This window comes from Neophocaena asiaeorientalis, unplaced genomic scaffold (genome assembly GCF_003031525.2).
Source record: "Neophocaena asiaeorientalis asiaeorientalis breed wild unplaced genomic scaffold, Neophocaena_asiaeorientalis_V1.1 scaffold149, whole genome shotgun sequence".
In the NCBI taxonomy this organism is placed as follows: domain Eukaryota; kingdom Metazoa; phylum Chordata; class Mammalia; order Artiodactyla; family Phocoenidae; genus Neophocaena; species Neophocaena asiaeorientalis.
In genome coordinates this window covers 4,540,644-4,567,800 of record NW_020174442.1, presented here as the reverse complement: position 1 = coordinate 4,567,800, position 27,157 = coordinate 4,540,644, and the positions used below count along the sequence as shown (strand labels likewise).

At 40.1% G+C, this 27,157-nt stretch overlaps 1 pseudogene; it reads left to right on the top strand.

The window, feature by feature from the left end:
• The window catches only part of LOC112407768 (regulator of nonsense transcripts 1-like), a 126,692-nt pseudogene that overhangs the window by 2,050 nt on the left and 97,485 nt on the right, over positions 1–27,157 (top strand).

Below are 27,157 nucleotides of genomic sequence, written 5' to 3'. Positions count from 1 at the left end.
AGGGAAGCCCTACACTTCACTTAAAAAAAAAAAAAAAGAATTCATTTTCTCAAAGTGCTGGAGGCCAGAAGTCTAAAATCAAGGTGTGGGCAGGGCCACGCTCCCTCCACAGGCTGTAGGAGGGAATCCTTCCCTGCCTTTACTAACTCCTGATGGCTCCTGGTGTTCCTGGCTAGTGGCCAAGCATAACCCCAATCTCTGCCTCTCTCTTCACATGACCCTCTTCCCTAGGTTGTTTCTGTGTCCTCTCCTCTCTCACAAGGACACCAGTCATTGGATTTAGAGCCCACCTAAATCCAGAATGATTTCATGTTCAGATTCTTAACTAATTACACCTAAAAGATATTAATTTCCAAATAAGATCACATTCCAAGTTCCAGATGGACATGAATTTGGAGTCGGGGACACTATTCAACCCACTACAATTTTGAAACCAGAAACAAATCTATTCCTCAAAAGTAGCCCTTTAATTCCTGCTGTCCCCTACCCAATATCCAGGTAATTGACTACCTGTGCTCCACCACCACCTCCCCTGTTATTTCCTGCAGAGCTTGCAGATATCTGCTACGATGTCTTTGTTTCCACTGCTGTGTAGCTCATGCAGGCCCTGAGGATACCCTCTTCCATCCGGTGACAGCCTTCTCTTTCCATTTCCTCAACCAACCTGCCCAATAAACTGCAGAGAAGAGTCTCGCTGGTAATTTTCCAGGCTACTCATCTTCCAATACTCTAGGTTGTGGGTTTCAAAACTTGCACACACAAAAAAATAACAGGGCGAGGTAAGCATATCCTGGGCACCTAAGAATTGTACCAGGAGGCGAGAGACAAGAGGAGGAGGCCGTCCACAGAGAATATGGAATCTCAGCTCAGGATAACAGAAGCTTAAGAGAAGTTTGGATGAGTTGGGAGAAGGGTGAGGGTGTTTGAATCAGAGTTTTAAATTGCTTTTTTAATCTTCAGCCACAATGATAGCCAAAATGTCTCTTCTGGCTGTAAGAACTGGAAAGCCAATTTCAACAGGCTTATGCAAAAAAATGAACTGATTTATTGGTTCTAGAAATGGGAAAGTCCAAGTTTGGGCCCAGGGATGGCTCAAAGTTGCTTGGCTAAGACTGCTAGGCTTACATACTATCGTCTTAGTAAATTTGGCAGAAAGAATGGGTCTCTTCTCCAGGAGTTCCAGTAAGAGCGTGTGGGCTGACGTCGAATGGCTGTGACTGTCACACATCCACTCCTGCACAATCTTTCAAGGGGCTACTGTACTCTCGTCTAGGGCTGAGTCACCTGCCCCACTTGTAGCCATGGGGTGGGGTCATTCCTCATAGGAAAGCGATGGTAATGTTAGAGGGGAAGAGAAAACAATGTGGGCAGGCAGCAACAGATGTCCACCCCACTTACTCTGACAACCGTATGGCCACTTCTGACACCATCAGAAAAATTTCCAGCCTGCCGCTGGAGTTGCGTCTGCCCCCAGAAAACCCATACAAATGCCAGATAACTGTTTCTGGCACCACAGATACTTCAGTATATTTGATTGAAGTATCAATAGTGCCTTAAACCCTATTTTCAGGCAACTAGACAAAAGGTATATTAGTCGGCTAGGGCTGTCATAAAAAAATACAACAGACTGGGTGGCTTAAATGACAGAAATTTGTTTTCTCATAGTTCAGGAGGCTGCATCCCAAGCACCTCTTCCTTTTCTTATAAATAAGGAAGCACTGGGTTAGGGCCCCACCCTTATGACCTCATTTAACCTTAATTACCTCCTTAAAAGCCCTACCTTCAAACACAGTCACACTGGCCGTTAGGGCTTCAACATATGAATTTCAGGGGGTGGGGACACAATTCAGTCCATAACAAAAGGACAAACTTATTTTCATTCCTTTACTTCTTACTTACAAGAGTAAGACGTGAAGTAATACATTTTGACACTGATTAACTCTGGCATATGGTGCTGCTTCAAATATTTTTTCAAATGTGAGTTCTAATTCAGTTTTCAGTGTTTTCCAGTTTCCAATTCATGGTATCTCAGGGGTCACATTCTGATCCCAAGCACAGCCAGAATCCTATTAGTCTTCCCATATCAATTAACCCTACAATTTTTTCCATTTAATTGCCAGATGTTTTTCCTTAGGTCAGCAGGCCACAACTAGACGGCTGCCTAAAAAGAGCTTTTTCAGACATGAATCACACACACATATTTTATGGCATGCTACATAATTATATCCCAAACATACAGTGATGTTATAGCTAAGCATGATTTATGGATACAATCTCTAAACATCGCAGTGCTTTATTATTTGAGTTCCTTCTCCCCCATAAGCCAAAGTCAATATACAGAAAAGACCAACTAAAAACATGTGATATCTGTTAAGTGTAACATGAAAGATGACACTTAAAAGCAAATTGGTTACTAATTCCTGGAGCTGAGTTTGTTCAGTCCCATTTCAACCAAGGTACCTGCTCTAAGGAAACATACAGAAATCAAAATCTAGAAAACAAAAGCAAAATTCACTCTCTGGGTTGCCTCATAAAATCATTGACTCATTTCTTCAGCTTCCAAGGCCATGCTGAGCTCAGCCAGCACTTGTAATACAATCCTTGCTGGAGTTTCTCAGGCGCTCATTACCCCTCATCAGTAATGCAACAAGTCACCACACCCCTCTTTTTGCCAGTTTGACTTCCAAGTCATATGTTAGAATTCATTTGCCAAATACTGACATATCCCTCAGTTCCTAGTGCACAATTAAAAGAGAACTTACAAGTAAAAAACAATAGCACAGAAGTCACCTCTAACACATTTCCATTTGGGAAAAAAAAATAGTGTCTACTTAACACATCAGTTCTTTTCAACAAGCCCTAGTTTTAGATGACTTGGGTAGAACCTGGTATGTCATTCTTGGCATCACTGTCTCACTGGAACCCTGACAACATCAACACCTCCATCTTGGTAAAGACTAAAACTAGAATTACTACAAATCTTAGATTAGATATATCTTATTATTTAGGCTCGAAAGTTATCCTTGTCTCACAGCCTCTTTCTGAGAAAAGGCACAAAGAGTGGGGTTAGGGTACACCAAAGTTCAATATTGGAAGTATGTACACACTTACATAAAACGGAGAGATATGTGTTGATATCGTGGGCCAACCCGAAGTGCTACTTTGCATGAATCAGGCCAGTGTGTAATAAGCCTGGGTGTATATTTATATTTAGTTCTCGTAGAATCAACATAAATGTAAAATAACTATCGGCTCCAGGCTTGGACTTATACGTTCTGATATTAGTTTATTAACAAAAGAAAAATAGCACTGAGGGGTAATTATTATATACTAGCTTCATGAAGACTTTTTTGGAAAAATTTTTTCTAAACTGAAAATGAAGAAGATAACATCTTGAATGTAATACCTGACAGATTCTATTATGGTTTCTGTCACCTTTTAGTATATTTCCTAACTGTGCCTACTACAGGAAAGGGCAAGGAATTAATCAGGTTGCCAACAGAGTTGGGTTACACAGCATGCAGAAAGCACTTCGGCTACATTATTTGCACAATTTCTATAGGGAGTTGTGCAATAGAGGCCTTAAATTTAATATGTCTGGCCGCCTTCCACTTGGACTCAGTTCAAACCCAGTGCCTGCAGCTCACTGTATCCAGAGTGGAAAATCAGTCATTATATTAGGAACGGATGGCAAATGATTCCAATTCACATTCTTCAGCTGGTACGTTTTTTAACCTGGAGCAACACCAAATTGGAAAATTCTACAATTCTACAAGCTGGACGTTCGATCTATATTGCAGTTTAAATACATTTCTAGCTTGAGGAAGCTGACAGGATTATTTTTCTTTAGAATTTCTTTAGTTGCTGTGCCATGGACAGAAATTTCGAGGTTCACATCATCCCCTTCCTGCAGGTCCCCTTGTTTCTCACTGGGGGTGGGAGGATAGTGTCAGTGCAATTAAACCGCAATGACCTATGTAAACAGTGACCTGACTCTGCACATGTGGACACATTACATAGATTGAAAGGCCATGTTCAGCAAAGATGAAAGACTCTTAGAGATGTTTTTTTTAAAAAAGGAAAGTAATGCCATAAAAAAATGGGCACCAGAAATGAAGATGTGATAGAAAAAGAAATGTCAACCAGCTCTCAACCACATGAAAATATGGTTGATCATTTCAGTAGCAAGGAAATTAAAAATATAATATAAATGGGTCTCATTTTTTATTCACAACATCAAAAACTAACATACAGTGGTGGTAAGGATAGGGAGCTACACACTTTGCTGGAAGAACAATGAATTACTTTTATAAAAGTAATCCATAAATATACATTAAAATTTAGAATGTGCATACCCTTGAGCCTAGAAATCTGAACTTTGAGACCATATAAAAATAAAAACAAGGGTTTGTAAACCTGAAAGTACAAATTTAATGCAGCATTATGTGAAGGGGCAAAAATCACTAAAACAATCCAAAAGGCCATCAACAGAGAAATGCTTGATGAAGTTATGGTAAACTTAGTGACAAGTATGTAACAATTTTAAAATTGGCTCTGTGAGTATTTACCTAGAGGTAGTTATATAATGTACTACTTAGTTAAAAAAAAAAAGTTAGAGAGTATTATGTAGAATGTAACCACCTTTAAAGAATAAAATATATTCTAGACATGTGAATATGTGTGCATTTGCGTACATGTGTGTATTTAGTGCACAGAGATACGGAAGGATACACAACAAAGGAGGAGGTGTGAAGAGAACTAACATTTTACTTCTACAATTCAGTAACTGCTGGACTGGTTAGAATAAGCATGCGTTCCTTTGTAATTAAAATGGAATAAAATAAAAGGGGAAAGGGCAATTAATTCTGGATTTGTAATTTACAGGTATAGCAGAGTCCTCCAAAGAAAAAGTACCAACTGAATGTGCAGTGTGCATGAGTATGTGTGTGTAGAGAGGTAGATTTATATATAAATATAAATATTTATATACAATATATAAAATATATAAATATAATACAAAGGTAGATACAAAGATGATACATAGACAGATACACACATTTATTTTAGGTCACATGGTATTGGGGTTAACAAGTCCAAAATCTGTAGGGCAGGCTGCTTGAATTGAGTTGTAGTTTTCCTTTGACTTTGATCACAGGGGATGGTAGTAATAAGATACGCCCTAAGGGATTTCCTGTATTCCAGACATATTCTTCTTTACCGCCACTGTGGAACAGCATCCCAATTTCCCCTTAGTAATCAGGATCAATCCCTCAGCCAGTATATTAACAGATGTACTTCTTTGCCTGTTGACTCAGAGGCATAAGGAACCCAAAGAGGACAGTGGCAGTCTTAACTTTGACTTCAATGGAATCACTGTTCTGTTTCCTGGTGGAAGCATTCCTCCCTTTGGAGCTACGACCTCTAGGCCAACACAGCATAAGGTCACAATGACAGGAAGCAAAAATTTTGCTAGTGGGGCACTAGGAATAATAGTCAGTGGTGCCATTCCCGTTTCTACCCCTTAGTTCCTGGGACTCATGCATCCTGGCTGTGGGAGAAACAGCACCATATACTGGATTCTGCTTTAGAACAAATGAAGCCGGAGAACACTGGCCCAGCCTTGCAAGGTATTATCAAGTAGCTAGTATTGTAGTTGAGTCTTTAAAAGGCCATTCCACCATGCTATCAAGCCAGCTGCCTCAGGATGATGGGGAACATGTTAAGATCCGTGAATTTCATGAATATGGGCCCATTGCTGCATCTTATTTGCTGTGAAGCGATTTCTTTGATTCGAAGCAATGATATGTAGAATGCCAAAACAGTGGATAAGGCATTCTCTAAGTCCATGGATGGTAGTTTTGGCAGAAGCATTGCATGCAGGAAAGGCAAATCTGTATCCAGAATAAGTGTTTATTCCAGTAAGAACAAAGTGCTGTCCCTTCCATGATGGAAACAGTCCCTTATAACAACATGCCTCCAGGTAGCTGGCCAATAACCCTGGGGAGCAGTGCCATATTGAGATCTCAGTGTTGGTCTCCGCTTCTGGCAGATTGGGCACTCAGCAGTGGCAGTAGCTAGGTCAGCCTTGGTGAGTGGAAGCTTATCTTGCTAAGCCCATGCAAAACCTTCATCCCTGCCACCATGACCACTCTGTTCGTCAGCCCAGTGGGTGATGACAGGGGTGGCTGGGAAAAGAGGCTGACGGGTATCCACAAAACAGGTTATCTTATCCACTTGATTATTAAAACCCTCCTCTGCTGAGGTCACCCCTTGGTGAGCATTCGCATGGGACACAAATAACTTCACATTCTTCACCCATTCAGAGAGGTCTATATACGTATCTTCTCCCCAGACCTCCTTGTCACCAATTTTCCAATCATGTTCCTTCCAAGTCCCTGAACATCCAGCCAAATGATTAGCCACAGTCCATGAACTGATAATATACTCACACCTTTACCATTTCTCCCCCAAGCAAAATAAACAAGCAGCTGTACTTCTTGAAGTTCCACCCACTAGGAAGATTTGCCTTTACCGCTATCCTTCAGGGATGTCCCAGAGAGGGGCTGCAGTGCTGTAGCTGTCCACTTTGGGGTGGTACTTGTATATTGTACAGAACTATCTGTAAATTAGACCCGAGTTTTCTCTTCCTCAGTCACTGATCATAGGGAACTCGACATAAGACCATAGGTATAGGATGTGGATGAGAAGATACTGTAACAGGAATGGGGACCACAGACATTTGGACCACATCCTCATGTAACTTACTTGTGCCGTCAGGACCTACTCAAGCCCAATCTTATATTTACCACTCCCATTTGATGCATGACTAACTTTATGGCTTGGTGGGTCAGATATTACCCAGTTCAGTATGGGCAGCTCAAGTCACATGGTAACTTGGTGGCCCATGGATTAGCATCCAGCCTCTACTAAGGCCCAGTTGTATGCCAAAAGTTGTTTCTTAAAAAGACAGTAGTTCTCCACAGAGGATGACAGACTTTGCTCCAAAATCCTAAGGGCCTATGGTGTAATTCACCAACAGGGGTCTGCAAAGGCTCCAAACAGCATCCCTATCTGGCCCTGCCACTTCAAGCACCATTGATTGGATCTGCTGGTCCAGGAGGCAGAGAACCTTGCACGACAGCCTGGACCTGTTGCAGAGCCTTCTCTTATTCTGGGCCCAACTCAAAACTAGCAGTTTTTCAGGCCACTTGGTTAATGGGTCAGAGTAGCACTTCCACATGAGGAATATGCTGCCTCTCACATCCAAAAAGGCCTACTAGGCATTGTGCTACTTTCTGGGTTGGAGGAGGGATAAGATGTAACAATTATCTCACCCTAGAAGAGATATCTCAGCAAGCCCCACACCACAGGACCACTAGAAATTTCACTAAGGTAGAAGACCCCTGAATTTTTATCAAATTGACTTCTCAACCTCTGACACACAAATATGTTATCAATTTCTAGAATAGTTGCTACTTCTTGCTCACTAAGTCCAATCGGCATAATGTCATCCATGTAATTGACCAATGTGATATCTTATGGAAGAGAAAGGTGATTAAGATCTCTGTGAACTGAATGATGACATAAGGCTAGAGAGCTCACATACTCCTGAGGTACGACAGTGAAAGTGTATTGCTGGCCTTGCCAGCTGAAAGCATACTGCTTCTGGCGGTCTTTACTAACCTGTATGGAGCAAAAAGCATTTGCCAGATCGATAGCTGCGTACCAGGTGCCAGGGGATATGTTAATTTGTTCAAGCAATGAAACCATATCTAGAACTGTAGCTACAAATGGAGTTACCACTTGGCTAAGCTTATAATAATTCACTGTCATTCTCCAAGATTCATGTGTCTTCTGCACAGGACAATAAGCAAACTGAATGGAGATACGGTGGGAATTACCACCCTGCATCCTTCAAGTCCATGATGATGGTACTAACCTCTGCAGTCCCTCCAGGAATGTGCTATTGCTTTTGGTTTATTATTTTCCTAAAATGAAGCAGTTCTAATGGCGTATACTCGGCCTTTCCCACAATAATAGACCTCATCCCACAGGTCAAGGAGCCAGTGGAGATTCTTCCGATTGCTGAGTATGTCTATTCCACTTATGCATTCCAGCACTGGGGAAATAACTACAGGATGGACTCTGGGACCCACTGGATCTACTGAGAGATGGACCTGACCTTAAACTCCACTGAAGATGTGACTTCCATAAGGCCCAACTCTGACTGGTGACAGAATAACATTTTGCATCTCCAGGAGTTAGTATCAGTTCAGAGCTAGGGTCCAGTAACACCTAAAAGGTCTTATTATATCCTTTTCCCCAGTGCACAGTCACTCTGGTAAAAACATGTAGGTCCCTTTGGGTAAGGTTGGAAGAAAGACTGAAAGTATAAATCTGGGCAATATACTGAGGTCCTTCCTAAAGGAGACCTGGCCTTCTGCACTTCATTCAGAGGGTTCTGGGTCTGTAACCTGGCTCAAGCCTGGCAATTAACTGAGGGCCCCTACTCTCTGTTTTTATGATTCAAGCTAGATTTTTGTTCACTTGACCAAGCACTCTTTCCACTTATACAGATCAAGTAAATATTTAGTGGGCTTGCCATCTATTTCGCTTCTAGGCACCCCATGATCAATGAGCCAATGCCATAGGTCTCTCTGAGTCAGACATTCTGATGGCTGCTTTGACTCTGCTGTCCACTGTGAAAACCACACCCCCTTTGCCTTTGGTGACTGAGTGTTGCTACTTGACCCCTGCCACCCAGGAATCCCATTATACCCACTGCATTTAGGTTCCCCAATTCAGGTGCAGCAGTTTCCACTATAATTTCGGACCTACAGAAAAGAGTGATCACACAGCACTTTCAAGGATGCTTGGGGCTCCCCTCACAAATTTATTTCTCAGTCATGGTGAAAGGGAGTCCTTCTAGACCCTTCTAGACCCTCCCAGGGTGAGTGAGCAGGCTTAAATGATTAGTCCACTCCAACATTCCAATCTCCCAAAGGCTTTGCATCTCTTCCTCGACAGTAAACCAAGGCAGGTCAGCATTTCAACTTCACTTGCCATGGGTCACCTTTTGGTGCATGTTTTGGCCAACCAACCAACCAAATTGTTAGAGCCCTTTCTAACTTCTCAAGTTGCAACATTAAATCCAGAATCTCTGCCTAGTGAGCCCATATCCACTGATTACATCCTTTCACCAACAACTTTATGTTCCTTTCACCACCATCCCACACCCTTCACCATCATTCCCACACAGAGTTCCCAGATTTCTGTCTGTATAAATTGGAAACCCATGCAATTCTTTTGGAGTGTGGAACACCTCCTCATGGGCCACACTTTGCACCTCACCCTTTGGGGCCTTCTGGGACATGAATCAAATTATAGGTCTAAAAGCAGAGAGGGGTGGTGGGGATGGATCCTGAGGAGAATCAGCAGGCATGCAGAACCCTGCCTTTTATGAGTTTTTGACTAGGAGTATCTCATAGTGATATTTTGTGTATCTCTATTGCCATATTACACCCTGGACCATTGGTGCCCTGTTTACCACTGGAAATAGAGTCAGTAGTGTCTTTGAATCTCATTAAATTAAGGAAGCAATTTCATAAACTGCATAACCATTTCAGAAAACTCATCCTTAATATTCTGTTCCTCTAGAACCACTTTCAGTAGGAAAATCTTTATCAGTCAATGTTTCCAGAGAAACAGAACCAACAGGATGGATGGCTGGATAGATATACAGGTAGATAGGTGTTAATCAAATCTCCAAAATACCTTCACAGAAATACCTAGATTAGTGTTTGATTACATAACTGGCTAGCAGAGCCCAGCCAAGTTGACACATAAAAACTAACCATTACAACAGGTAACAACCAGTAGCCCTCCTTAGAATATTACACTTGACTCTGGATCTACAGATTCAATGCAATCCCTATCAAATTTACCAATGGCATTTTTCACAGAACTAGAACAAAAAATTATAAAACTTGATGGAAACAAAAAAGACCCCAAATAGCCAAAACAATCTTGAGAAAGAAGAATAGAGCTGGAGGAATCATGCTCCCTGACTTCAGACTATACTACAAGGCTACAGTAATCAAAACAATATGGTACTGGCACAAACACATATGTGCAGATCAATGAAACAGGATAGAAAACCCAGAAATAAACCCATGCACTTATGGTCAATTAAGCTATGAAAAAGGAGGTAAGAATATGCAATGGAGAAAAGACAGTCTTTTCAATAAGTGGTGCTGGGAAAACTGGACAGCTACATGTAGAAGAATGAAATTAGAACATTCTCTAACACCATATACAAAAATAAACTCAAAACGGACTAAAGACCTAAATGTAAAACCGGATACTATAAAACTCCTATAGGAAAACATAGGCAGAACACGCTTTGACATAAATCACAGCAATATCTTTTTGGATCCACCTCCTAGAGTAATGGAAATAAAAACAAATGGGACCTAATGAAACTTAAAAGTTTTTGCACAGCAAAGGAAACCAAAAACAAAATGAAAAGACAACCTATGGACTGGGAGAAAATATTTGCAAATGATGCTAAGACATGGGATTTCCAAAATACACAAACAGCTCATACAGCTTAATATCAAAAGAACCCAACCAAAAAATGGGCAGAAGACCTAAACAGACATTTCTCCAAAAAAGACATAGAGATGGCCAAAAGGCACATGAAAAAGATGTTCAATATTGCTAATTATTAGAAAAATGCAAATCAAAACTACAATGAGGTATCAACTCATACCAGTCAGAATGACCATCATTAAAAAGTCTACAAATAACAAATGCTGGAGAGGGAGTAGAGAAAAAGGAACCCTCCTACACTGTTGGTGGGAGTGTTAATTGGTGCAGCCACTATGGAGAACAGCATGGAGGTTCCTTAGAAAACTAAAAGTAGAGCTACCATATGATCTTGCAATCCCACTCCTGGGCATGTACCCAGAGAAAACTCTTATTTGAAAAGATACACACACACCAATGTTCACAGCATCACTATTTACAATAGCCAAGACATGGAAGCAACCTAAATGTCCACTAACAGATGGATGGATAAAAAAGATGTGGTACATATATACAACGGAATATTACTCAACCATAAAAAAGAATGAGATAATGCCATTGGCAGCAACATGGATGGACACAGAGATTATCATATTACTACAAAATAAGTCAGACAAAGACAAATATCATATGATATCATTTATACATGGAATGTAAAAAATGATACAAATGAACTTATTTACAAAACAGAAATAGACTCACAGACACAGAAAACAAACTTATGGTGACCAAAGGGGATAACGGGGGTGAAGAGGGGGAGAGATAAATTAGGAGTTTGAGGATTAACATATACACACTACTATATATAAAATAGACAAGGACCTACTGTACAGCACAGGGAACTATACTCAATAGCTTGTAATAACCTATAATGGAAAAGAATCTGAAAAAGAATAGATATTTAACTGAATCACTTTGCCATACCCTTGAAACTAACACAACACAGTAAATTAGCTATACTTCAATTTTTAAAAAAAAGAATATTACGCTGGACTCTGGCCCAGGGTAAACTTTCCTAAAACAGTCTTGACTGATCTAAAAACACCTCATCTCAATCCAACTTGGACACTTCAGGGGGAGATCACCCAGGCTTCCCCATTTATTTGGTAGTTGAGCAGCAAATGCATGTTTTGCCTCCATTTACATATAGCCCTCACTGCTGTAGACGCTAACCCTTCCTGGCCACTGAAGCGGAGCTCAGAATGCCTGGACTCAAGTTCTAGCTCAGCCATCTTCCCCAGGCAGATTACTTCATCTCTAAGAGCCTCATCTATTAACATCTCAGAGTTTGGCTCTCATGTATACATTTCTATATTGCTCAAAATGTAACATTAAAGTAATTTTTTAAAAAACATTGAAATAATAACAATGTATGGAGCTACTAAAAATGTTGCTTTATTTCCAAAAACTTTACTTGTTTTCATGCCACATGCTTTTGAAAACATGAATATGAGAAAGAATTTATATTCCCATTGGAAGAGGGTCGATGGGATTTTTCTGGAGCAATGCTCTGCATTCTAAACCAGAGGTTATCATAATGGATTGTGTGCTCCCTTGAGTTGATGTGGGTGGCCGTGACAGTTGGTATAGGAAATGTTGCCTTCGCTAAGTAAAAATGAAACTGTTTGACCTACTGGCTGCAGAGCTTGTACTCAGAATCTTGTTCCCAGGAGTACATAGCCTATACTCTTTTCCTATTTTTTGTAGTAACTTAAGAAACAAATTTATAACTTGCCTGAGGAGTCAAGACTGCTGCTCCTCAAACAGAGCTTTTCTTGGTGCAAAGAAAACTAACCCTTCTGGGCATTAAGTGTTTGGCTCTAATGCTCTGAATGCCTGGTTTGGGAATCATTAGAGCACTTGCTATAAATACTTCTGGAGGCCATGACACAAAACAACTTTATACCCAAAAAGAATATAGCAAAAATATCCCAAAATACAACCTCTTTACCTCTTACAGTAAATAAGTTTCTGTATCAAAATGAAAACTACAAAATGGGATATGGTCATGAATATGAGAGCTGTGGCATCATCTTCTAGCCAGAGAACACTGCAGAGTTACCTTAGTCCCTAAGGCTCAACTGTCTTGTATAACAATGGTAATAATAATGTCTGCCTCTAAGTATTACTGAGATAATCAATAGCTAACAGTGTACATGAGAGAGATTTGTGAACCTCACAATTTTGGAAATATTGTCTTCTTGTAAAACCAGAGTAAGTTATAAAAGAAGTAAATGCTATTCGAGAGGACTTAATCAGAATATCTCCTTAAAATGAAATTAGAATTTCTCAGACATAGCAACATAAATCCACAATGTTTATGATGAGAACCAGGGAAATGGGAAAAGATTATCAGTCCTTTGTACAAAGAATGTATTCCAAACAAGTGCAGAATAGTGCTAAAATACGGGTTTTGCATATGTGTTCCTCCTAGGCAAAGAGAGACTACCCAGGAGATAAAAGACTGAGTACTCGAGAGGACAGAACTAATGTTTGTGGGGAAAGCCTGAAGGCAGATTTTTCTGGAGGGAACCTGAAGATGGGAGCACTGCAGATCATTCTAATGCGTGGGCTGCCAGTAAATGTGAAGACTCCCAACAGAAACCTCTCAGTACAGACAGCATCTGTTTCTCCAGCTGGTTCTCAGGCTGAAATTGTAAGGAAAACAATATGGAGGCAGGAAAGGGAAGTTTGGGAAAGATTATATTCTACTCCAGAAGCCATAGAATCAACAGGAAATACTTGCATGTGATCTTTATTCAAAACTAGAAGGGGAATCCAGTAGAGAACATCTGTTGTGAAATTTCCTTAGCCTGGATCAGACTACCCACCCTACCTCTTAAGGGATCTGACTAAATGATGATTTCTAGGTATGGTATCTTGAGAACTTTCTGGTAACTAAAGATGAGAACCTAGACGTCATTCTTTTTATCAATTTATTTATTTTATTTTTGGCTGTGTTGGGCCTTTGTTGCTGTGCGCGAGCTTTCTCTAGTCGTGGTGAACCAGGTCTACTCTTTGTTGCAGTGCACGGGCTTCTCATTAAGGTGGCTTCTCCTGTTGTGGAGCATGGGCTCTAGGTGTGTAGGCTTCAGTAGTTGCAGCACGCAGGCTCAGTAGTTGTGGCTCGCGGGCTCTAGAGCGCAGGCTCAGTAGTTGTGGCGCATGGGCTTAGTTGCTCCGCGGAATATGGGATCTTCCTGGACCAGGGCTCTAACCCGTATCCCCTACATTGGCAGGCAGATTCTTGACTGCCGCAACACCGTGGAAGCCCTAGGCGTCACTCTTGATATTACTTCTCAAATAGTTGTCAACGTGTCTACCTCTCTTCATTTCCACCTCTGCCCCCCAACCTAGCCCCCCACTGGACAACTCCTTCGTGACTGGCAGGCTTGCAACCTCTCTCATGACGCACAGAATCACCTTGGTAAAACCTGAATATGGATACCGGCTTCAAACTGCCAATCGTTTCCCACTGTCTTTAAAATCCATGGCTCTTCCCAATGCCACAGGCCCTATATTTCAAACTCTTCTTCCCCTCTAGCCTCATGTGCAGCCACTCACCTGACACGGACCCTTTCTACAGATCCTGACTTTTCCGTGAATGCACCAAGTTCTTTACTGCATCAGCAACCTTCTCCATATGTCCCTTTGTGTGGAATGTTGTACCCCCAGCTCCTTTCTTTAGGTCACAGATTGAAAAGCAATTCCTAGAGAACTGATGCCTCCCACATATTTACGGCCCCTCTGATATTCTCTATCACTGCCCTCGGCTCTCCTCCTTAACAGTAATTCTCACAGCATGTTCAATTATAAATTCAGCTGTGTTTTTAGGTAATGTCCTCTTCCTCTAAGTGCCACGAAGGCAATGAATGACCGTGTCTCCTTTGTTCACCATTTTATACCCAATGCATAGCAGAGTGCCTGAAATAAATAGCTGTTGAGTGGAAAAATGACTAAATGTTAAAGGTATTACTCTAATAATTATCCATTCACCTACAATAGTGAAGGCATTTTCAATCTTGGCTGTTGTTGGAACCGCCTCCCCCCAGGCAAAAAAAGTTAAAATCAACGACTTTCTTCAAATTCTAAGACTGACACTAAACAATTTGTTTGCAATTATATCTACTTAACTAGACAACAAGCAACTTAAGACTGCGGACTGTGCTTTGTTTTCCTTTAGACATCTAACATTTGGCAGAGAATGAGCATTCAACACGTGTTTATACAACGTTTTTTACCTTTAAAGTGAAATTAGTGAAACGGTGAGGTTTTAAAGCATTGACTGTGTCTTAATTTTTCAAAGCCTATGTGTAGCTCTCACTAATCTGCAAGATCGTCACATTTTACAAACTGTAGCCAAGATAGGAACAAATTATCCATGAAAAATATCACCTCCTTGTAAAGAAAATCAGGGTAAACAAAATCCCAAATATAACACATTTCCCTCTACTATACACACCTTTTCACATGTATATAGTGAACATTTCACTATATACAATTCAACATTTCACTGATGTTGATGTGGGATACAGTTTCGTGAAGGTGTCCATCTTACTTTCCACTAGTGAGAGAGTACAGTTGAAAGGGGTTCTGGATCCAGAATGCCTGACGAGAACCTGAACTCAGGCAAGTTCCTTGTAACTCTTTGCATTTCCACATCCCCTTCTATGAAATGAACATAATAATTCTGACTTCACTGGCTTGTTGTAGGGTAGCGTGTGAGCTGGTCTCTCAATAAGCTAAAGAATATCAATCAGATGGATGGGAGACAGGGAATCAAAAGTCAAAAGAGAATGGAGACACTCTGAAAATAAACTGTAGCCTGGAGTGCAAGAGGAGACATGGTAAGAAACAAATGAGGATGGCCAAAAGCCTTGAATGCCACAAACAGACTTTGGATTTTATGCAACTGGCAGAAAGGGTCATCTGGGGCTCTGAGGATGGATTTGGCCGGATCAGAGCTACAGGATGGGTAGAGTGAGCCAGTGCTGTGTCTGCTGCCCACTCACCTCCGTGCTGATGATGACACACTAATTATTCCTCTCCGTACATCTTCCTTACCCCTCTCCTAGGCTTTATGCTTCAAGTGGAATTCATTTCACTCCCAGCAGGGGCAACTCTGAGACTCAGACTCAGCACCCAAAGGACTGCTTTCTCTGACCACCAAGACTGATTCAGAGTGGACATGTGGTCCAAGCCACCAACGAGCGGCAATGGCACTTTTGCCGATACTCTTGAGAGAGGGGGACACCATCTTCGCTATTAGAGTTAAGTCCGGGAGGCTGTAGGCCTAGATTTACTGGCAGCTATTTTTGCCACCACGTGAAGCCTGAGAATGAAACCCCCGTGGAGGAGAAGAGAGTCGACAGAAGCAGAGAGCCCAGGTCCTGGCGATGTTATTCGAGCGGCAATCAAACCACACAACCCTTGGCCTTCACAGGTACCTAAGTCAGTAAATTCTCTTTCCTTGAGTTGGTATTTCTGTCCCTTGCAACAGAAAGAATCCTCACTGGTACTGCAGTGACAAAGATACTCACAAGGCCAAAGATATAAGACTAGAGATAATGACAGGACAAAAGTAAGATATATGGGCTGGGGGGAATGTAAGTGAGGATGATTTGCATGACTCCCGTTTCTTTAACTACAAAGTAAGCATTAGTATTGAACAATATAAGGGGGATTGTTTCTCCCCTCATATGACTCTTACTAAGAATCTTTACAATTATTTAAGAACATGAAATACTAAGACGAGTTTTCATTTGACTATAAGATTCCATCTTCACTTCTCTCTCCCTCCCAATTTATTATCGGATATAGTGTTAATACGAAGATAGGCTGATTCATATATTCATACACAGTTTGAAAATTTACCTAAAATATTAAGAAGCTTAAATGAAAGAAGGTATGGAGATCATGACTAAAAGTAGATCCACTGTGACTCAGAGAGATTGTATTTTCTCTGTGACTCACAGGGAATATATTAATTTGGTACACAACGAATATTTGTTGATAAATAGTAGCAGCTAACACAGCTAACACTACGCTTGAAGAGCCTGACATGTGTTCACTAGTTTAACGATAACTCTTTCAGGGATATATTTTTTATTTCTATTTTACAGTTGAGAAAACTGAGACACAGATAGAATAAATAATTTTCCCTGATTCCTAAAGGTGCCCTGATACAAAACTAGATAGCTTAGCTGTACAGCCATATGCTTAAGCACTATACTTAAAGCAAGTGAAGAAATGAATGAATAGGTGGTCCCTTCCTGCTCCCTGTTGGCGGGGAAGCTGGACCGAGTCTTTGTGACAAGTTGGTTCTGTTGCCCTTCAACAGGCTCACATTCTTCTAATGTCTTGGCTACCACCCGATTATCAACTAGATGCTTTCAGGAAGTTATGTTCACTATTTCCAATCCCCCAGGCACAATTCAGACTGAAAAGGCAATTTACTCAAATGAGAACCTTTCTAAATGCTACCATGGTAAACGAAGACTAAGTGCTGTTTCTCTACATTGTCTGCTGGTAGCAAGGGAGTAGTTGAGTCACAGAGAGAATGAGGCTTATTACCAGTGTGATATCTAGCACTGTAGCATTTCTTGTTCATGTAGAAATGGATGCTGACCATCACCTGTGTGTTTCAGATGCACGTCTTGCCCAGAACCTGGTGACAATTCGCCCACTGCGTATTTATGTATTAGGTGGGACGGGTGGCACTGTGATCACTAATTTGATATGAATCAACACTTACCTTAATGGCACAGCATTTTCCATTTGAATTTGCACCTGAGTTTGTGCCTCTCAGCTTACACAGAAGTGCTAATCATATCTCATAAAGATAGCAATTTAAAAATCAGTGTCTGTGCTCACGGAAATATGACATTTAATTCTTGGCTGATGTCACTATCATGGGAGGGGTAAGAGCAATTTCTATTAAAAAATCAGGTAGCGGGCTTCCCTGGTGGCGCAGTGGTTGAGAGTCTGCCTGCCGATGCAGGGGACGCGGGTTCGTGCCCCGGTCCAGGAAGATCCCACATGCTGCGGAGCAGCTGGGCCCGTGAGTCATGGCCGCTGAGCCTGCGCGTCCGGAGCCTGTGCTCCGCAACGGGAGCGGGAGAGGCCACAACAGTGAGAGGACTGCGTACCGCAAAAAAAAAAAAATCAGGTAGTTCATGAATTTAATCATGAAATATCTCACTGTCACAAAATGCCTACCCTCCCTTCGTAGGATGTATCTTTTTGAGTTCATAATGATGCTTCTTGCAGCCTTTGATATGGAGAGCCAACCATCTCTTTACCTTAAGACATACTATCTTGAAGGTTTTCCTTAGAAGCATCAGAAGAGATGTTGGGTTGATTTGTTTATTTCTTTAGATGAAAATAATTCAGTGTTGGTGATGGAAATAAGAGTTCATTCCATCAACTTTAAACTCATGTTTCTGCTGTTCCTAGAATTTTGATAGCATCAACAACTTCAATGCTTAAAGTGAGGCTGTATAAACCAGAGAAGCACTTGGGCATTTGTCTTGCCCCCTGTCCAAGGTCTGAAAACATGCTGATTGTCTCCTATGGGTATGATTTCCAAATTCTCAAATTAACTTCTGTTGACTCCTTTGCCAGAGGATATAGAGCTACGCTGAATGCCTCTTTCCCAATACTGTTTATGCCTAATGACCTTCGAAAACAGGATTTTTCCTGTTTTTCTTTTCATTTCCCCAGGTGCAGATGAGTAAAAGATAAAATTTACCAAGCCGTGTACTGAGCATCTATTGCTGAGTTCTTTAAACCTTTACTCCCAGAAGCTATGTATTACTCTGAAAAGTAATAACCTCTTAATATTTTAGCATTGCTTCCCTTAACTTTCTAATAATGTTCTCATTTGTATGAGTATGACCTTAAATGTCTATTTATACATAAACGGGGTCATCTACTTCTGACATTCTCTTGTTTGTTGATTTGGTCAAGAGGTACTTGAATTTTCTTCTCATTGGATCCATTCAGCAAATCTTATTCTATGTCATAGTAGCTCAGACTGTTCTGTCCAGGGCTTGTCTTTTGAAAGAAGGCTAATGCAACTGAATCCTTACACCCTGACACATCCTTTCTTGGAAAAGCATGTAGAGTGGGTGTTCACCATGTATATTTCTGGTCTGTTACTTTGATGAGTTCTTCTACTCAGACTTTCATATATGTAGTCATTTAGACAAAGTGCCTTTGTGCTTTTTTCCGTCCATCATTGTACTCAGTCAACTACTGACTATCTCACTGACTCTCTTTTTAAGATCCTGAACTAGATTTCAAGTTTCTTGAATAATCTGGCCTAATGCTTTCCTTTTTCTCAATACCCAGTTGAAAGGGCTTCTTTATTTTCTGGCAGTGCCGTCCACTTTTTTCTGTTGTATTGATATATTATTTATTTTTTGTTATTACTTTTATCAGCAAGCTGAGCCCAGAAATTCCCAGTGGTTTGGACAACCTCTACTGCAACTCCTTTTGAAATGAGATAAATCAGAAGTTGATTGCTATTTCAAGAGGGAAAGCAAAGAAAAATGTGCAGGTGAGGGGAAGGGGTAGATCATATCTAAATTATAGGCTTCATCCTCTGCAAGCCTCAGCCAGTCCCCTCCCTCCTTCTTCCGAATCCTATTTAGCAGACCATCAAAGCCCCATCTCCCTCTGAGTCTCCCCCAGTGACATCCTCCCTTCCTTTTAAACTTACCAACTTGAGTCCTGGCAGTACCATCCATCCCACCTTCTAGATTCACACTATTCATACCATTAAGGCTTGTCTCTTTCTCCCACTCCACTAGCTAATATGCACATAAATTGATAGTTTGTTCATTTAGTGTATGTGTTGGTTCAGTTCTTTATGCTTGTGTCCAAATGCACAGCTCATTTGTCTATTAAAATCATTGAGGAAAAGGGAAAAAAGCGTAATCAAAAATCCAGTTTCCTTAGTTTAGGTTGATGTTTTTAATACAGAGTTGACAGATGAATAGATAAAGAAGATGTGGCACATACATACAATGGAATATTACTCAGCCATAGAAAGAAATGAAATTGAGTTATTTGGAGTGAGGTGGATGGACCTAGAGTCTGTCATACAGAGTGAAGTAAGTCAGAAAGAGAAAAACAAATACCATATGCTAATGCATATATATGGAATCTATTTTTTAAAAAATGGCACTGATGACCCTAGTGGCAGGGCAGGAATATAAACATAGAGAATGGACCTGAGGACACAGGGTGGGAGGGGGAAAGCTGGGGCGAAGTGAGAGTAGCATCGACACATATACACTACCGAATGTAAAATAGCTAGCTAGTGGGAAGCAGCAGCACAGCACAGGGAGATCAGCTCGGTGCTCTGTGACCACCTCGAGAGGTGGGATAGGAAGGGTGGGAGGGAGGCTCAACAGGGAGGGGATATGGGGATATATCCATGCATATGACTGATTCACTTTGTTGTACAACAGAATCTAACACAGTATTGTGAAGCAATTATACTCCAATAAAGATCTATTTAAAAAAAACGGAATAGAATAAACAGTTGAGTCAAGCTGCAGGCAAAGGAGAAAAGTCTCTGTCCTTCATACTGTCCACGTTGTAAGGAGTTAGAGATGCCTATTTTAGACTGTAAGCCTTCGAGGGAATGCAGAGTAACTGTTTAAAATATGTTGCATAGCTTTTAGAATGATAATTGGAAAAATGTTTCCCTTAATAGCACCGATTTTATCCAAACATAGAGGTCTTACTAAGGCATTGTTCTCTAAACCTTTTTCATTATGTATCATCAGTAAAAAGTTTTGAACACAAAAATCCCATAAACATATGTTTATATGTATTCACATGTATTGCCCTTACTATATTATATGCATTATAAAGCACAAAGACCAAAATTTAAAAGGAACGAAATTAAAACAAATTTTAATGAAACTTTTTCCCACAACCTATTGCACACGTGCCCAACACGGAAAGCCACGATCTTTGACCCTGCTTTCCTTCAAATATCATAGCTAAAAAATAAGTCCTATCCTTTTCCTCTCTGAATATATCTCAATGACCACTTCTTCTCCATGCCCACCACAGGCTGACCTTACACTCCTGTGAACTCTCTCTCACCTGTACTCTGCAGCTCATCTCCTTGTGTTCTTTAGCTTTTTCTCTCCAGCATGAGCTTCACCAGTGGCCTAGGTGCTCTTGCCCAAACTCCACACTGATCGTTTCTCCTCTGCTCAAGTCCTTCAGTGGCTTAGCCTTGCCTACAGGACAGGTGAACCCCCCGATCATAACACCATCTGTCCTTGGCTCACCTTTCCAGGTGGACCCTCCTCCTTTCCCACCTGACTCTCCAGCTACATCAAAGTGACTGCAGTTTTTTTGAAGGCACCAATACTTTTATTTTCACCTTTGCATAACATTTTCCTCTACCAGAAATGGCCTTTTTCTTCATGCCTACCTGACAAACCTTAACAATTCAGCTTAAATATCACTTCCCTAGGAAGGTTCTCTTTACTTCCTTTTGCAGAATTAAGCACTTGCCTTTCTGTGTTCCCTTAAAACTTTGTATTGAATTAGAGCACTTATCATATTACTTGAGTAATTTATTTCCGTGAGCCTGAATTCCTAAATGATAGAAAGTCTGCTCTGCTCTTTTCTTGGATTATCACTGTCTATCATAGGTGAGGCATGGTGTAAAGGTTTGATCTTTCTTAATAAATAGAGAGGATGGATAAACAGTAATTGAACAAATGCATAAGTTTGGTGGCAGTGAAGAAAACTTTCAACTCGGCAGTCTGCAATAAACAATCAAACATTTCAACAGTACAAGAGGAAAAAAATACCTCTTGCCTAGAGATATAATATTTTCTCACAGCTCAACAGCTTTTAGGTCATTTTCAAAGCCTTATCTCTTATATTGCCCAGTCAACATAATTAATGACGTTAATAAAAAATAAGATCTATAAGTGTTTGCTATGTGTGTAGCACTGTGATAGCACCTTATTGCAATACCTAATTTAACCATCACACAGCCTGTGAAGTAAGTGCTAGTATTCACTCCACCCGGCATGTAAGAAAGTCAGTGCGGCTCTGGAGGCTACAGAGTGACTCTTTCCATAGGTGAAAAAAAGCAAGATTAAAAGTAGATCTCCAAATGCAAGCTCTTAACCCAAATGTTCGGCTGCCTTCAAGCCACGTATCTCCAAATCTTTTTCAGAATGTCTACCCTGAAATTTAGTTCCTTCCACTGCTAGACTGGGAACAACTTCCAGTATTCTTAGGATAGCTACTAGTAAAATGCGACATAAATGTGATAGTTGTACATACTGTATGTCCCATAAAGTGTCTAAGACCCAGGAACTCTTTGGAAGTCTCTAGACCAGACTGTTTACTTATAAATCTATTGATCTGTTTCACAGAGTGGTTTGGCTTCATTGACTTTTACTTGCGCCACCACCATCTCCTGTGTGGCATTATGATCTGCCATGGCTGAAATACACGCAGGTGAAGTTTGTTCATCTTTTATTTGTTTATATTTGCTTTAGCTAATTCTTATTCCATCAACAATCTCAGCTGAAATTTGTCCTAAATTCTTTACTGCCTGAACGAACATTCTTCACGGATACCGTAATAGATTAGCCTTGCAAGTAAGCAAGTGGGCAGGGAGACCCCTTAAAAATGGTGCGTGCTTTGCATTATGTTGAAATGCTGTTTGCTCAGTTTTTAACTGCAAAATTCCAATCCATATGATGTTCATTCGAAATATCCAGCAAAGATGAAACAGCATGGTAGACAGGGAGAACTGAATAATATATAATAAATTTAAAATATGGAAAAAATCTATCAGTTTGTTACAGGACATTTTTTTCCTGTTGATTCGGAATAAGTCGTTACTTGATAAAGTAGGTAAGTGACTGTTTTAGTAACTAAACTAAAAACAATTCTGTTCCTCTAAATGTGGGAATGAAAGACTTATTATTTTACAAAATTTTAATAGACACTATGAACTCAAAGGAAAAGCGTACTAAAAACAAATTGGACTTCACATTTGATAAAGGAAATATTTTGAAGGCCCTTTTGAAAATGTAAGCTGTTTATTCATTTATCATTGTCTCTGTTGAATATTATTTATTACATTTTCTCACACACATAAAAGTGTACTAGTCTCCACAAAGCAAATTAAACAGGTCTCTGCCTACAAGGATCATACACATTTTGCAAAAGACACCATTGAAAATATGCCCAGAGTGGGATATAAACACCCAATTGAAGTATCTTAAGACATGGTACATGAGTAATTGCTGGTTATCCTGTATTTAGACTTCACTGTCTTGGTATTTAAGGAATGCCTAGTGACTATACTGCCATCAAGACTTCAAAGGGAATTATCACTTGTACTTTGTTCCCATTCAACTTGGAAAAGCTTTATGGGTAAAAGGGATTTTCAAGAGGATCCTGAGATAAAATGTATCTTTTGCAAAGAAAACTGTGCTTGGAAACCAAAATACAAAATGAAGGAAGCTGGACACAGAGTGAAAAAAAGAGAGATGGACTTAATAAAGAGAAAACGTTTAAAAGGATCTCATCTTCATGTTGTATCTTATTATGCCAGTGACTCTATGTCGACCTATCTCCCAAACTCCAGATTTGCGTATATGCTTGTTTACTTGGCATCTCCACTTAGATATCTAAGAGTGCTCTCAAACGTACACGTTCAAAATAATACTCCAGCTCCCACCTCCCCCATCCCCTAACCTGCTACTTCCCCAGTGTTCCTCATCTCAGTAAATGGCACCACCATCCACCCAATCATAAGTCCTCTGGAATCTGACTCCAAAACGCATCTGGAGCCATTCACTTTCTCTCCCTCTACGCTACCACCATTCGTTGTTCAAGCCACCGTCATCTCCTGCCCAGCCTACTTCCATAGCCTGCCATCAGCCTACGACAGTAGTCCTCATTATATTTTCCAACTTAACTCAGATCACAGCACACCTCTACTTAAAATTCTCCAATGGCTTCCAATTTAAGGAGAATTCTTAACAGGACTTCAAGGACTGACATGATCTGCTTCCTGACTGTTCCTTCCACCTCATTTTCTACCACTCTCCAATTCAAATCCTGCCTCAAAAGCTTCATTTTGTTTTTTCAAACTCCAAAGTTTCTTTGCACACAGCTGTTTCCTACCCCTCGGTTCTTCTTCCTGATCTTCACTTGGCTTCCTCCTTCTAGTTGTTCAGGTGTTACTGTTTCAAAGAGAGGTATTACTTCTTCAGCACAACCTTCTCTGACCAACCAACCTAAAATAACCCCCTCCCCAGTGACAGAAAGTCACTTTCTATAACATCAACCTGTTTTATTCTCTCCCCAGCACTTAACACCGTCTGAAATCACCGTGTTTATCACTTTATTAATCCGTTGCACAACCTAACTTGTAAGCCACTTCAAAGGAGGGTTCTTGAGCCACTTGTTTACTTCTGTATCACCTATATTGAGAATAGTCCCTGGCCCCGATTGAGCCTCAATAAATGGCTGTCCAATAAATAAAGAGCAACTTCACTGACTTTCTAGGAGTTAGAATACAAAAAGGAGTTTGGAAAACTTGATGTCCAAGAGTATACCGTCTTAAAACATGGAAAGAAATATCTGAGACCTAGGGGTAAGTGTCCATACCCACTAATTGACTAGATTTAATTGATGACTGACAAAGGAACTCACATAATCGTCTTATCTGAATAATATTAATAAAGGGCTAGACATTCTACATTTCTGAAGTGTAATCTTTTTTTTTTAATCGGAGTATAATTGCTTTTGCAAAGCAAAAATGAAGCTACAGAATTACTGCCCGGATTTTTCTGCTTTCTTGTACAATTTATAAAAACCAAGTGAAGCTGTTGGGTGGCTTGCTACTTAGTCAAGGGACAAGCTTATCACTATTACTCACTTAAGCTGTGTCCCAAGTTCCACTGTCTTTGCAATTACTTCAGAGATGAGAGATGAGAGCATAAAACAAAACTGGTAAAGTAAGCCAAGTACAGCTGGAGACCATTAACAGCAAAACTGGGTATGCAGAAAAGAGCAGTGGGATGGATGCTGAAGTTATCTCAACTGGAGAAGCCACATGGAAGTTAAAAAATTGTGCTGAATCCTGATCCACAAAGAATACCAACAATGCTTTCTGATGTGATTCTTTCTGCCACCAAGCTTCACAAAGCACTCCATTTATTATTTCATTTATTCTAAGAGGTTTTGTGTGTGTCTGTAAATTGGAAAATATAAGTCAAGATAGTGGGTCCCCTTAGAGTGGAGGACAAGATTTTAAAACATTTCTAAAACTGAAGGCAAGGGGCAAAAATGTACAATGGCAAAGATGAGCCTTACACAGATTTATAAATGTTTTGCTTCTAGGTCTGAGGTGTCTCCTAAATTTTGTCAACACTAGAGCATTTTGTAATTCCCTCTGGGAAATGTTAAGCTCAAATAAGGTAAGATGTAACAAAAGCCATGTAACCTTTACAAGAGAATATTTTCAGGACAGAAAGTCCCTGCATGGGGTTGCATAGCAGGAGGTGGGGGGTTAGTGAAGATGTGTGACTGCGTCAGCTTTCCTCAAAAGTGAACACTGATCAGGTTACCAGCAGCCAGTCTCTCCATCACGTTCCCCCTACCTGCAAAATCTCATGTGAGATCATATGGTACTTGCTTTCTCTGTCTGACTTATTTCACTTAGCACGATGTGCTCAAGGTTCATCCATGTCATCACAAATGGCAGGATGTCCTTCTTTCTCACAGCAACAATCATATTATAAACGTATCGAATTAATATGCTGTACACCTTAAATTTACACAATGATATATACCGTGTATATTTCAAAAAAAAAAAGTATATTTCAAAAATCCTGGTGAGAGAGGCAAGTACACCTTATTCTTATAAGTTAGGAGCCAAAATCTTATTCCTTAAAAACATAGACACTATTCCAGTCACTACTACACAAGATCCACTTTATGACATTTCCTTGATAAAACAGTAACAAGAACAATGACAGTAAGAAAAGGTACTTAGGCTTCCCTTGGGATTTTATTTTATTTTATTTATTTTTTTTTTGGGGGGATTTTATTTTTTTATATTTCTCCATGTGTTCTTCTAATTGAACACTAAAACCTTGGAGTAAACAACCCACCCTTTCCCTGCTCCCAGAAGATGCACTGACCTACCTCATCCCTGGGTGACTGCAATCTCAAAACAGAACTTACAAATGCTCAGGAATGCCAGATGTTTAGGTTTTTCCTCCCTTGTAAAGCTCTGCTTTCCTATAACCAGCTGTCACTGGCAACTAACACCTTTGATATCTGGTTGAAATATATCTTATCCAAAAAGAACTTTGGGTTTGGTGCTTGGGAACCAAAATACAACTGACCTTTTATAATATATTATGGGATAATACTTTACTTATTTATATAATTAAATAAATAAGATTTTCTGTCGGCAATAACTTTAGCCAAGGAGCTTTTTATTGTTTGGAATTTTAGAGGGGGTCTTTGGGAAAGCAATTACCAGTGGTAGCCACTTCTGTCCAACCACTCCACTCTCCTATGATTATCATTTTCTGTAAATTGGATCCATTTAACCTCTGTAGAAAGACTCATCCTTATAATAACATCATTAGACCATAATGACAGATGAAATGAGAAAGTGGCAGAAGGAAACAGGTGTTTGAAAGACATTTATGTAGCTCTGTGGAAAGGTTGGTGGCAGTTGCTATGTTACTATTGGCGAGAGGGTCTTATTATGCCTCCAATTTAATACCTATAATATGTTTCTCTCAGTCATGCACTCAGGCAAAAAAGTGAGGCAATGGAACTGGTTGGTGGCAGTTGCTATGTCCAATTTGGACAAATCTGACACTGAGATCTATTACCTAAATATACGTTAGGGTATACATTTTCCTAGCTTCAGCATCAGGGAAGACAGGCATGTCTTTTATTTCCTGTCCAGTGATATTATTTAGGCTTTAAATCATTTCCTTTACATTTTTTATTTGAAAGAAGAGGAGCCTAAGAAGAATAATGCATCAATGACTTCACCATCAGACTTTAGGGATTTGACTGCTATAATGCCATGTGGCTTTTTCAAATAATGAAGTTTTTTTTCTTTTCTTTGGTAGTTCCATCAAACCAGGGCTGCTTTATTGAAAGGGATCCATCTTTTTTTTTTTTTTTTTTTTTAAAGTAACATTACTTAGGGACATAAGAATAACACAATGTGAGGTTGATTTCCCCTAAAGATAGAATGGCAATGAAATGAAAAAGAAAGAGTGGTGATGTAGAGTCTAATCCTTCCCTAGAATAAAAAGCTCAAGTTAAAAGGGAAAAACTAGTCCATGCTTCTTAAGACGAAAGTGATGGTTAGGAGGATTGCTATTTTGACCTAATGGGAACTGCAAAGAGAATAATGAGGTTACATGACCCCACGCTAGTTTGTAAATGACTACTTTCTTAGAGAACAATTCCATTTTCAGCAGCTGTCTACCAATTACATTCTCAACTAACACACACACACAAACACACA